The following is a 12,946-nucleotide window of genomic DNA, read 5'->3' as shown; positions in this document are numbered from 1 at the left end:
ATTTCCATCTATTTCCCTGTAAAATCAAATATCTTTGCAAAAAAGTTTCTTGAATTGCTACAAGTTGCACTAATGTAGACTTCTCGCTGTTATGAAAAATACTTTTAACTACCAGTTTAAAGATTGATTTGGCGTGTTTATTACGTGAGTCAGCTGTACTTCAGTAGCGGCCCGTCCTTCGTGACTAAACCAACTGTACTCTCAACGGGAGAGAATAACTCGCTGAATAGCTTGGTTCTTACTTGCAGATATTTCTTATGTTTAGGACTCCTAGAGCTCCTTGAAGACGACAGACTGACTTATCCGACATTTTGGTTCCAAGACAATCTTGGATCCAACTTCGTTTCTACCATTTATAAATACGTTCTAATATTCGCTGATTGCTATTTCGTAAAGCAATTAATGTTAAGTTGAGTAAACTGTCACTTAAGGTGAATCTAAAAAGATACTTAGTTCACAAATTCAACAAAAATGTTTTGGAAAATGTTCAGTGTAATAAACCTCATTTTCACACTTTATTTGTTTCTAATTTGTATTAATTAATTCGTCTTCATCTACAGAATAAAATAATCAAACATCAATCAGGCAACACATCTAAAGCTTGGACACCAGTTTTCTGCAATGAGGCTTTTGTACAAATTCTATTTTCTTCGTCCGACACTTTTGGCTCCAAAATGTCGGGTAAGTCTGCTCTCCTTATATAAGAACCTTAAGGGCTCCTATCCAAAAAGGTTTTAAATCCCGACACCGGATTCAAAACCTTTTTTGTCGCTTAATTTCGGTTACAATTTACCTACCAAAAGATTGGCGATATACTACTACCTGGATGCGAATGTATAAAATTACTTAAGTCTGTATTAAATTAAATGCAAGTTTACCCCAAAAATAGAGAAGAAACCTTTTAGAACATCGAAATGCAAAAAAAAAAAAAAAACCCTTAATTACATTCCACACAACCTAAATACAAAAGTTCAACCTTTTACTCTTTATCATTTTTGACTTATGCATGATACACAGGTATACATACGTAAGCACATACAAATAAGAATAGATTACTTCTTGTACTTCGTACATTTCACTAAAAATAAATAAAAATAGGTAAAAAGAAATTATTTTCCTATGAGTTACGATCAAATAGGGCATAAATAATTGTGATCAAAATTATATTAGTTTAACCACTTATTTTTAACTTTAATAAGAAAATGCAACGGCATTAAACTAAGCTTGAAAGCTATAAAAAACACTTCAAAGCGAACACATTTACATTTATGCTTTTTTTCTCTCTTTATCACAATAAATAGTTTTTTGAATTAACGTGTGAAATTCCATAATATTTCTTTCTCCCACGAGAGAATACGCAAACATAGGAATTTTTCAGATAAAACTAAAATCAATTTTGGCATTTCCATGTCTGTTGAGAAGGTCTAATTTCACATAATTTATGATACAGAAATAAAGTTTATGGAATAATTATATTTTAAATTCGTTCCATATTATTCCAGTTTTGGATTTCTGTTCAAACAACTTAGTTATATTTATTTTGAAACTATAGTTTCTAAACATGTTTACTGCATCTGAAAATGCATAATTCATGTAAAAAAAGAGCCATCTTGCGAAAGGAAAAAATAATGTACGGGTAAGAGAAAATCCAAACTTTGAAAAATGTAGTGCGACATGTAAAAAGCAGCATTAGCAGTAATATGTATGTTTAATTTGTGATATACATGGAGAAGGAATATTATCTAGTAAAAAGAGGTAACTAATGCAGTTGCTTAAGATGTTAAAATAATTATTGGTACAACCCATTTCAATCCAGTGGGGTCTCAATATTTTCGGATTTTTAAAAAAAATTAACACTAACATTAAAAAAACACGTTTTTTTTTTTTTTTTTTTTTTTTTTTTTTTTTTACGAAAAAAAACTTTTGGTTCGATGTACAGCACACCAAAGATGGGAATTTGTGAGTCATTTCTCACTTACGATTTTCGACAAATATCTCAAACTTACTTTTTTCCCCTGATGGTTACACGATATTTTATTGCGTTTTTTTTATTTCAAAAGTAATAATTTTTTCCTTGAGATGATATGCTCCATTTAGAAATATGTGTTTAATATTTCTTGCTACGGCGTTTTGAAAAACGATATCTCAAAGGTGTTTTTACAAAAGCGCAAATTTAAAAAAAATATATTATTTTACTGTTAATCAGTATTATTAAGTACTACATTACCTGAAAAGGTAATTCTACGTTTTAGTAAAATATGTTTTTCAGGCATATGAAAAAAATCAGGGTTTCTCGGGAACGCAATATATAAAAGTTGACTAAAAAATTCAAAAATTGTATTTAGCAGCAAGTAATCAGAGGACACTTTTAATTTAGTTAGGTATATAGCCCAAATTTTTCCACTTTAGTTGCTACTTTATCCAGAAAGTATATTTTTGTGAAAACAAGAAGCATTACTCTAAGCCAATAATTTGGCATTACGCTTAAGGTTGAATGCGGAGAAATTTTTCGGCTGATAAATCGGCTAAAGACTGTGCTCTGTTTTTACCTAAATGTAAAAGAAAGTTGTAAAGCTTCAGAAATGATAAGCACTAAACGAAATACTTGACTAACAATGAAAAGCCGGTTGAATCACCGTGGATATGGCAAGGTCACCCCAGTTAACGGTAATACTGGGAACAAATTCTAAGGAAAATTCTGAGGTAAGTGTGTTGGACACATAGACTAATAATAAGAGTAGACCGAGCTTTCCCAGACTTGCTGATGAAAAAATTGGTTCATGGATACATCATGTGACTGGTGGAAGGCTTGGCGAAAACTTTGGCAGCATGGTTGCTAGATGGCAACATTATCTATAGTTTGGCACTCGACATGTATTTTAAGTAATGTGTTTTCATTATAATTTTTTTTCCAGGTGCAGAGATTGACTGTTTTTCTTTTAGTTATGAGTTATTTTGACATTAGTAATTAGTTTTTGATCACAAGTTTCAGTAGCTTTTATTTCATTCGGAACTGCTACGTCAGCGTTGGCGTGAACGTAATGGAGTAAACATTTTGCGTTAAAGCAAAAATGTACTAATCGGTATCTTAAATTGAAATTGTAGGTAAAAATCTTACCGTTTGTCGATTCTTTTTTGGGCGCTTGCATCTTTAATTGCTTAGAGGGTTATTGCAATTGACTAAAGAAAATGCACTGTACTATCTAAACGAAAAACTCACTACATTAACAAAATATTTACAACTTAGAATAACAAATTTACAAATAGGACTCCATAAAAGATCATTCTTCCGTGTTCCATCAATTCTATTTATTTTATTTCTCGCGAGCGTTGATCGTCTGCTATGATCAACGCCCGTTGTTGCTAGGATATCCACCAGTCACATGGTTTGGTTTATGAGCAGCAAAAGGGTTGCCATAGCTCGGTCTATTCTTATTATTAGTCTATGGTTGGACACTTTTTACTTTGATGAAGGTCTATACTTAAATCTTGAATTTTTTTGCAATTCTTTTAACAACTAGTACTTGATTCAATATCTACCGACTGTCCGGTTTTCGTCTTTACTATGGGTCCAGCTCGGTTATCCCCTATTCCAAACGGATGAGTAAATTCTAAGGAAAAAACTGCACCCTCTGGATGCGATAACCGTCCTGTCGGTACATTGCTTATGCTTTTGCTTTAGCCCTGGCCTAACTGCGGTAACTTACTGCTTAATGTGTAGAGGAAGAGTGGGTACAGTGAGACTGGGAGAGCAGTGAAACAGCAAATTTATATTCAGCTTAGCAAATTTACAGACTAGCAAAACTTTTGTAAAGTCAAATCAAAATGCTATGAATATTATTTCAGAAAGAAAGTTGCGTTCAGATCTTGGGTGGGAATAGTAATTACGTCATCTTAATTTAACCACATCATTTTTCTTTTTTTGCATTGCTTGTTGTGTTGTTTCTTGCCTTGTTTGATATACTTTAAAAAATGGTGAAATTAATTTTTATTAGCCTATTATTTAACGTTTATCTTAGCAGTAAAATGATTTTGTTATTTTTCTTTGTATGAAAATGGCCCTTACTTAGTTCAGATATGGTAATGATGGAACAGTGAAACAGGAACAGTGAGATGGTATCTCACATTCGTATCTCATTGTTTCCGTGGTACTTTTATACAAATATAAATACAAAAGTGACGACCAGCAACAGGCTCTGGGCCCAGCTATGTTTGTATCCCAATTGTATTTTTTCTGTAAGGAGTGGAGCAATTATGTGTTGAATGGAAGTTAATTACAACTAAACTGCTGACGAAAATAGTAACAAGATTAGTTTTAAAATCCTGCACCAACATAATAAGGGTGTTGAATTGAGTTATGGCCATTATATCGAAATAATATAGATGTATTTGCTAGATTTTAATTAAATTATGTTGCGTATTTATTTCGATTTCGTATTTGTTCTATATTACTTTAGTTTTTAACCCCAATGCAAAAAGGAATTAGATTATAAATTCAACGTGTGTGTTTGGCGTCGCAGCCCCTATTTTATTTTATTTCATTTTAACCAATGATACCTAACAGATGAACCGGTTTTGATATTTTTCCTTTGTTTGAAAGGTACTTTATCGAGAGTGTTTTTTTATCTAGGTTTGCTCATCCTACGGCTCTGGGATCATATGGGACCCACTAATTTCATCATGTGCATCGTTGCCCCGATACAGAAAACCCAATTCTGACAATTTTATGTTTGAAATGTGACTTGATCAATCCAGGATAAAATCAAACGACAACAAGCATCCATATGTTTTCATGTCAATCTTAATGCTTTCAATGTTCGCTAGCTCGAAAAATGTGTGTCTCATTGCTTCCACGTACTGTGTCTTACTGTTGTGTCTCATTGTTCCCACGTACTGTGTCTTACTGTTCCCACTCACTGGGGAAACAGTGAGACAAAATTGCATTTTGTTTTTATTTTCTTTTTTGTTTTGTGCGAATTCGTAGATTTTTCTAAACCAACTTTTTAATTATCTATTACAATAACACACGTTATAGAATTCAAAAGAAAATGATTTCAATGTTTTTTCATAAAAAAAATGTGATTGAATTTTGTGTCCCACTCTTCCTCTACCTAATTTTCATTGTATTTTTTTTTACTCTTAGGTTACCAAACATTATTTTTTTATCATTTAGTGCAACACTGTAAAATCGATTCAGAAACGTTCCTGAAAAATAATGGGCAGCTGATGTGCCCAATTTCTTCCAGTAACATATCTTGGAAAAATCAGGAATGCTTTCCAATAAAAGTCAGTAACCTTTCTGAAATTAACCTTGAAATTTTATGAAGACGTGCGAAAACTGCCCTGTTAAAGCCAGTCATGTCTCTAGAAAATTCTACAAAAATTTAGTAGCATTAGTGTAATTGATTAGAACCTTCCTGATTTACTAAGAAGGCTCCATAAAAATCAGCGCAACATGGTGAAAGCTATGCAAGAGGGAACCAAGCATATCTCTTGCCTGCTATTCCTGTCTTGCTAAGCTGTAGCTATCCATTGACATTTTCGCTCTCATTGGGAGCTTAGTCACTCTGGACAGATCGTAAGCAATTTCAGGCCGATACACTTAATAAACACGCTCATTCAATCTTTAAACTGGTTGCTAAAAATATTTTCCACAACAGTGAAAATTCTGCACGCGTGCAACTTGTAGCGATTCAGGAAACTTTTTTGTGATGATACTTGTTTTTACGGGGAAATATGTGAAAACGTGTGAAATCCCGAGACGTTCCACGGAAATAACCAGTAACGTTTCGGAATTTTTTTACAGTAAATTTATAATATTAATCTATATCTATGTCGCGACATATAATACATTCTGTGATTTTCTCACTTTAAAATAAACGTTAACAGTTCCCAAGATGAAATGCAAAGCAGTACTTTCTGTTTGTCTCAGAAATTATCTATTTTCATGGAGGGGGGGGGGAGCTTAAATGCATCATAGCTACTAAAAAACATACATCAATAACTCGATTGGTGTATTTGATGTTACAATACATACTACAAAATATTTGTACTCAGGAATAGTGCGAAAAAATCTTATTAAACGTGCTGACTATATTGCGAAGAATCGTTGCAAATGTTACTATGTTCAACAAGATATATTCTGTGACTTTGTTTGTCTAAAATATTTCACAATATCCTTTTGTTTCGTAGAGAATAGAAAACAAATAGTTAAAAAGTTTCAAACTGTCATGGCAATGATAACATGTAATAGTACAACTTTCTAGTAGATTACATGTCGTTTTAAAATGTCAAAATTGTCACTTCGCAAAACAACTTCCTTTCAATAAAAAAATCAAGTGTGCGCTTGAATACCCTTAAAACTTTCGAAATGTAGCTTTGTAAAATGAAAAGCAATTTTATCTTTGACAGTCAAATATACGTGAAATAACTGATGATATTCATAAAAAATGATACTTGAATATGAAGGATCGGATACATGTTTTTGTAGTAATAGTGTGGTTTATGACACATTAATTGCTTTAATCTAGTTTATGTTTCTATGCTTACTGGCTTAAAAACTCTGCAATTTTTTCTGATTTCCCTTGTTTCCCCCCATACTAGTTTAAATTTAAAATATTTATTTTATTAGATTGAACAGGATAAAAAATGATCTACGTTAAACGCTTGAAACAAAATCCTAAGGTTTGATTCTGCATTACTGCATATATAATAATAATAATAAAAATATTTTTATCATTATTTTGTCATCATTATTTTTCTTTTGCAATAAGAATCAAACATACTACGAACCATGCATGAAATTCGGTACAACCACTTATATATATATATATATATATATATATATATATATATATATATATATATATATATATATATATATATATATATATATATATATATATATATATATATATTGTGTGTTGATACACCTGAACACATGTCATTTTATTATTTATTTAAAAAATAAGTAATTGATAATAGAGTAAACTCTCATCAAAACGGATTTCGCATAATCCGGCCACCATTTAGATGCACAAATTGTATAAATCAAAGGCGAGTTAGCACAATAAGGTATTTTTGTAATGTAGTTTTGCATTTTTCTCTTATGCAGATTTATATTTCATTCTCTTGAACTCAAAACATAATGTTTACTTTTAAGAATTGTTTGTTTATATATATATATATATATATATATATATATATATATATATATATATATATATATATATATATATATATATATATATATATATATATATATATATATTTATTAGGGTGGTCCTTATTTTTGAAGTTGCAGATATTTTACGCGACGCCCCCTCAATTTGTTCCATTATACAAATAAATGATCCCTGCAAAATTTTAAGTCAATCCATGAATATTAACACGTGCCCCTAGGGTCCCTTTCTTTGAGTTTCGAAGAAAAAATTGCGGATTTTCTCATTTTTATGTAAAAATATTCTAACGTTTTATATTTAAAGTAATTTTGAATCTCAATAGGTGCTGTTACTTCCAGACTGACCATTCTCTCACTTTCATTCTGTAAAATTTAACATGTTACATAGAGTACATGTACACCAATGGCCTTGGGTCAAGCGTACCGCTTTTCTGCACTTGTTCCAACCAAGTGCCAGGGGAACGTTTCCTCCCACCAAGATGGACACAAGGGGTTCTATAGGCCATTAATGAATGGCCTAGGCTATTAATGAATGATCTTTGACAACAACAAATTGCCTCTTCCAGGCTTTGGGTGTGTTGATTTACAAAATTCCCTGTGTATGTAATAGGTGTGGCAAATTAGAGGCGCAAGGTTTCAATGCTATAAATATAAGTAATTCCAATTTTATTTTAATTCGCTGTTCTTTAGTTATAAACATACCTAAAGGCTTATGCAATTTTTAATTTTTAAAATATAAATTTTGAAAAATCCTGGATTACTGTTAACATAAAAATGTACTGCATTTTACATAGCTAAAATATAAATTAAAAATAATATCCAGATCGAAACAACGTAGAAATATATAAATTAATTTTCTTCTATTTCAGTACGTAGTCCTTTATTATCATCAAATTCTTGCGACTCACAAGATTTAGAAATCGAAATGGGTATCTATCCTAATCTGTTGAACTTTTGTTTTCTACAGCTGGTCTACCACAATGCAAAAAAGCTTGCCAACTATTGATATCATCTCGTCTTTTATCACTGTTAGACAAATGCCATATTAGGGATAAAGATGTTGTTCATTTATTTACAGCCTATGTAGATGCAGTAAATTTAAATCCAAATGACCTAGTGATCAATCGTACATTCCTTAAGAGAGCAAGAGAAAATCTTCGAGAGGTAAAATTAAATTTCATCAATTTAAGTTTAGATTTTGCAGTTATTCACTGGGATACAAAGCTACATCCAGATGTAACTGGAAAAAGAACGCCGACAGGATTACCGTGATAGCTTCAGGTCCTAATATTGAACAGCTACTTGGAATTCCTTAGATATTTCGTCAGTTGTATATGATATCTTAGATGATAGCTCTTTATTGCTAACTTCTCTGCTGTAGTGTTTGATACAACGACTTGCAATACCAACCGTATAAATTGTGCATGCAATTTTTTAGAGCAAAAACTGAACGGTGATATAGTACATTTGGATTGCCATCATCATGCACTTGAAATCGTACTGCAGAGTGTGTCCTTAAAGAAGTTCTTGCCTTTCTTAGTTCTAGATCAGATATTCAATTATTTAAACGCTTCAAAACTTTGTGGAAAGATCTCCATCGTTCGGAACTTAGAATATTTCAATCAAGTACACATGCCACTTAAATTCTAAAAGACGAAGTTGATGACATATCATTGTTCGTAAAAGGCCGGAATTGAGAAAGATTACAGAGAATTCTCGTAACTTGTAATTATATTTCCTGGTTAATTTCCTCCTACAGGGATATGTTTTCGGCAATCTGGAGCTTATCCCTGAGCCACATGGGTGGCAAAAGGAATTTTTGTTTGAAAATTTTTATACTTAGGAAACAATTTAAATTCACCTTACATGAAAAGAAAGCCGTTCACAGCTGTTTTACAAAGCTGTTTTACAATTAAATGCTGTATGAAGATATGGTTTTTCGCAGCAACCCAATCGAGGCTTTTTTGAACAATATAATATGTCTGAAAAACTAGCAGCGTACAAAATGATGATAAACATGCAGCAGAAGCAGTGATTGGAAAATTCATAAATCACTTATGGTATTTAGGGGATAAACTAGTAGCTTTGTCGGTAATAGATGAAGGAATTAACTTTGAAAGTAGGCAATGACTAGTCCAAAAAATGCTTGTGATAGGAAAGACGTGTCTGATGACTGTTTAACAAATTTCAGATAACAGTAGATGTTTTGGAATATTTTTTTAGTAAAGATCTTCCTCTTTATAGAATCAATTACGAGTCAATAAAACTGTTTGATAAGTTACAAATACTAAAAGCTTTTTTCCTATTTGATCCTGATTCACGGCAAAATGAAGGAAACTATATTTAAAGGGAAGAGAGATTGTTAAAATACTGAAAATTGTGAATGATACAATTGAAAGAGGAGAAAAATCAATCGAAGAATTTCACAAATAATTTACCAAATATGAGTCACAAAAACAATTGATTTTACAGACCGTCCAAGACTATCGGAAAAAAATACACACTATCGAGATACATTGAGAAAAGCGTACGATTAAGGAACGTTTCTAAAGCATTATTTCATTCTTATTCCGTGTAAAATCTTTAGATGATATAAAGTAATTAAAAAGATTAATATTAGTGCTACCTCACTGTAAAAAATATTTTGCAAACCTAGGAGAAACGATGTACTGGGTCTGAAGTGAAAACTCTTAGATTTGTGGGAAAATTCTCAAAAGTGATAAAGTTCAACGGCCTAGGGGCGCGTGTTATTATTAAACGATAGAGTTCAAATTTTGCACACGTTACTTTTTATTATAGTGTCACAAAACTAGGGGGCGTCACTTGTTGAATTCCGAATTTTTTTTTCCCATATAAATAAGGACCACCCTAATATATATATATATATATATATAGCTTGTTCTGTTTAAAAGATAATAAATTTGTCTGAAGTTGTGCATACTTTTAACCTCACTTACGTTCTTTTAATATAAAGTACTAGGATTATTACGCATAGTTATGTATTTTTAGCATACATCGAGCACTAGAGAAGCATTTTGCATTTAAGTACTATTTTATTTCTAAGTTTTACTGTGACATAATTCCCAAATATTCCATATTTTGATAAATTGTTTTTCAATTATCGTTTACTTGGACATCGTCGACGAAACAGCACTGAATGCATTTTCTATAGCATTTTCTTTTGAGCAGTATGGAATCGGCACAACTTCAAGGCATTTTTCCCAAAGAGCAACCAGTTAATCTGAGTGAATTCATTCTTGATGAGTTAATTTATTATCAATGTAAATGCACCGGCAAATATTGATAAATTTGGTTACTGACATGGTTGAACGAAATTGTAAGAAGACCCTTTATCCCGTATACGCACGTGTTTTTAACGTTTCTGATTGTTTTAAATTATTATCGTATCTGATTTAGAAATTATTATCTTATTATATTCATGAATTATCGTAACTGTAACATGGGAATAACACAGACAGCACTCATATGTTATAAATTGTTCTGTTTTTAGGCACTGAACAACTACTTCATGGGGAAATTTGACAACCCTGTAGTTTGCTAATGTGCAGTATTTAGCTTAATGATGTCTAGCTATTTCTTGATTGCGTGGACATGCACAAAAGTTCTCAAATGGAATTGAAGAAATAAGAAAGTGATTCACTTTGAAAAAGAGAGCAAGACAGCGAAGTGAAAACCTATCTTTCTTGTTTTTTTTTTTCCTTTTCTTTTTTTTCCTTTTAATTTTTGGTATTGAACGGCTTGGTGTTCCTTCAGTTTCGCCGACGCGAAATCCCCCCCTCTCCGCCCTGTCTTTCACTTTCCATCATACTTTTGATATATTAAAGGGGGGAGGAAATTTGAATTGGGGATAGTCAACGTTATTATTATTATTATTATTATCATTTTGGTGAAAACAAACTTTTTTTCTACCATCAAAGTCATTAACAAAAAGTTTCTAGATTGCATAAAAAATGATCAATAAACTTTCAAATGAGATTACAATACACGAACTTTTGAAGCATGCCATTGAGAAGAAATTAAATAGGTTGTAATCAGTCACTGTACAAAATAAAATGTATGCTTGAATTCTTAAATTCATGAAGTCATAGTGGTCTTAAAAACATTTAATAAGGAACATCTCAGCAATTTCATAAGATTTGATGATTAATATTAATGAAACATTTAAAATGAATACATTACAAATGGTATTACGAAAAAAGGTTTTTTAATATATTTTTTCCATGCAAACACGATTATTCCGCTTTGTTCTTTTATTCCAAAGAAAAATAAAATGCAGCGGAAGTAAAAATGAAAGCAATGCATTTTGTGGGAAAAGCGACATGTTTGTTTTCAATAAGTTTCATCTTTTACGGCATTCTATCAAGAAAAAGAAAAAGTAATTTTTTACCCTTTTAAATTTCTACGTTTTTTCTCCCTTGTTTTTGTTGAAATATTTCATTTTATTTCAAAGCAACAAAACGTCGGTTTCCTGTCACACAAAGCACGATAGAAAACTGACAAGAGGTTCACGTTCTTATTCAATATTATAGATGGGAGTAATAAGTATTTTCTTACTTTATGATTAATATGTATATATTATTTTTATTATCATTATTTCTTCATCCTCATCATCTTTTACTTATGATATTTATAAAAAAGTTTTTGCTCAGTTTATACAGGATGTTCCGTTTTAACCTGCAATACCTTTATTTTCGCAACCGTTGATTCTAGATGTATACTTCCACTTTACACTCGCCGTCAATAACACCTTTTGGGGGAAAATATAGCGGTTAACAAGGGTGTAAAATTATATGTGCACATAAAGTGTGCTTTTTCAAGTTGTTTGAGGTTTTGTAGTGAGTTTTTGCGTATTACAGTGTAACATTTGCAGTTATTTTTGAATAGAGATGAAAAATATAAATACCTTGTTTTTCTTACTTTGACGACCTGTCAATCTTCTAAAAAGGCGATAAGTTCCAAACTTGACTTCTGTATGGTCCCTCAAAACTTAGAACTTGAATATCTCCTTGAGTTTTGGTCGCACAAAAGTCAAGATTTTTAGGTTAGTAATAGTTTTCAATGGAGATTATTTCTCTCAATATTAATTAGGGGACCTAGGGCCCGTATAAAAAGTTAAATTTTGTATTTTTTGACTCATTTTAATTTTTGCTTCAAACTTTCAATATATTAAATCTGCATCTGATTTTGAACATTTTTGAAATTGGAAGTATACATCTAGGACTAACGGTTGCGAAAATAAAAGTCTTGCAGGTTAAAACGGAACACCCTGTATACGTTTAAAAAAAATGCAATACAACAAGTACGTTCTGTATTTTTCTTTTATGTTGAAAAAGTCTCGAGAATCAATTAGGAAAATAGAATAAGCGATATTAATTCACAGAGCACAATTTTAAAATATAAACTAACAAGTACGTATGTGCGTGTGTGCTACTAATATTTTTTAAAGAAATCCCCAGACTAAGGTAATATAACAAGAAATTACCAACCTTTTGCAGCACAAATACAAATACTACTGCATGCACGTGATTCAGGGTTATGCCGGTTCCGGCAAAAGTGGTGAGCTGGCTTTTACCGGATGTCATTACATCCAGTTCACTACTTTGCATTGAAAAAGGGGTCCCTTTAAGTCCCGAAACACATACATGTATGCAGTAATCTGTATATTTGTGCTACAAAATGCTGGTTAGGTTCTGTTATTTCTCGACATAAAGTATTTATTTCTGAAGTAAAATGTGTTTTTTTTTT

This window comes from Uloborus diversus, chromosome 8 (assembly GCF_026930045.1).
Source record: "Uloborus diversus isolate 005 chromosome 8, Udiv.v.3.1, whole genome shotgun sequence".
Lineage (NCBI taxonomy): Eukaryota > Metazoa > Arthropoda > Arachnida > Araneae > Uloboridae > Uloborus > Uloborus diversus.
Note: the sequence above shows the minus strand (reverse complement) of the source record.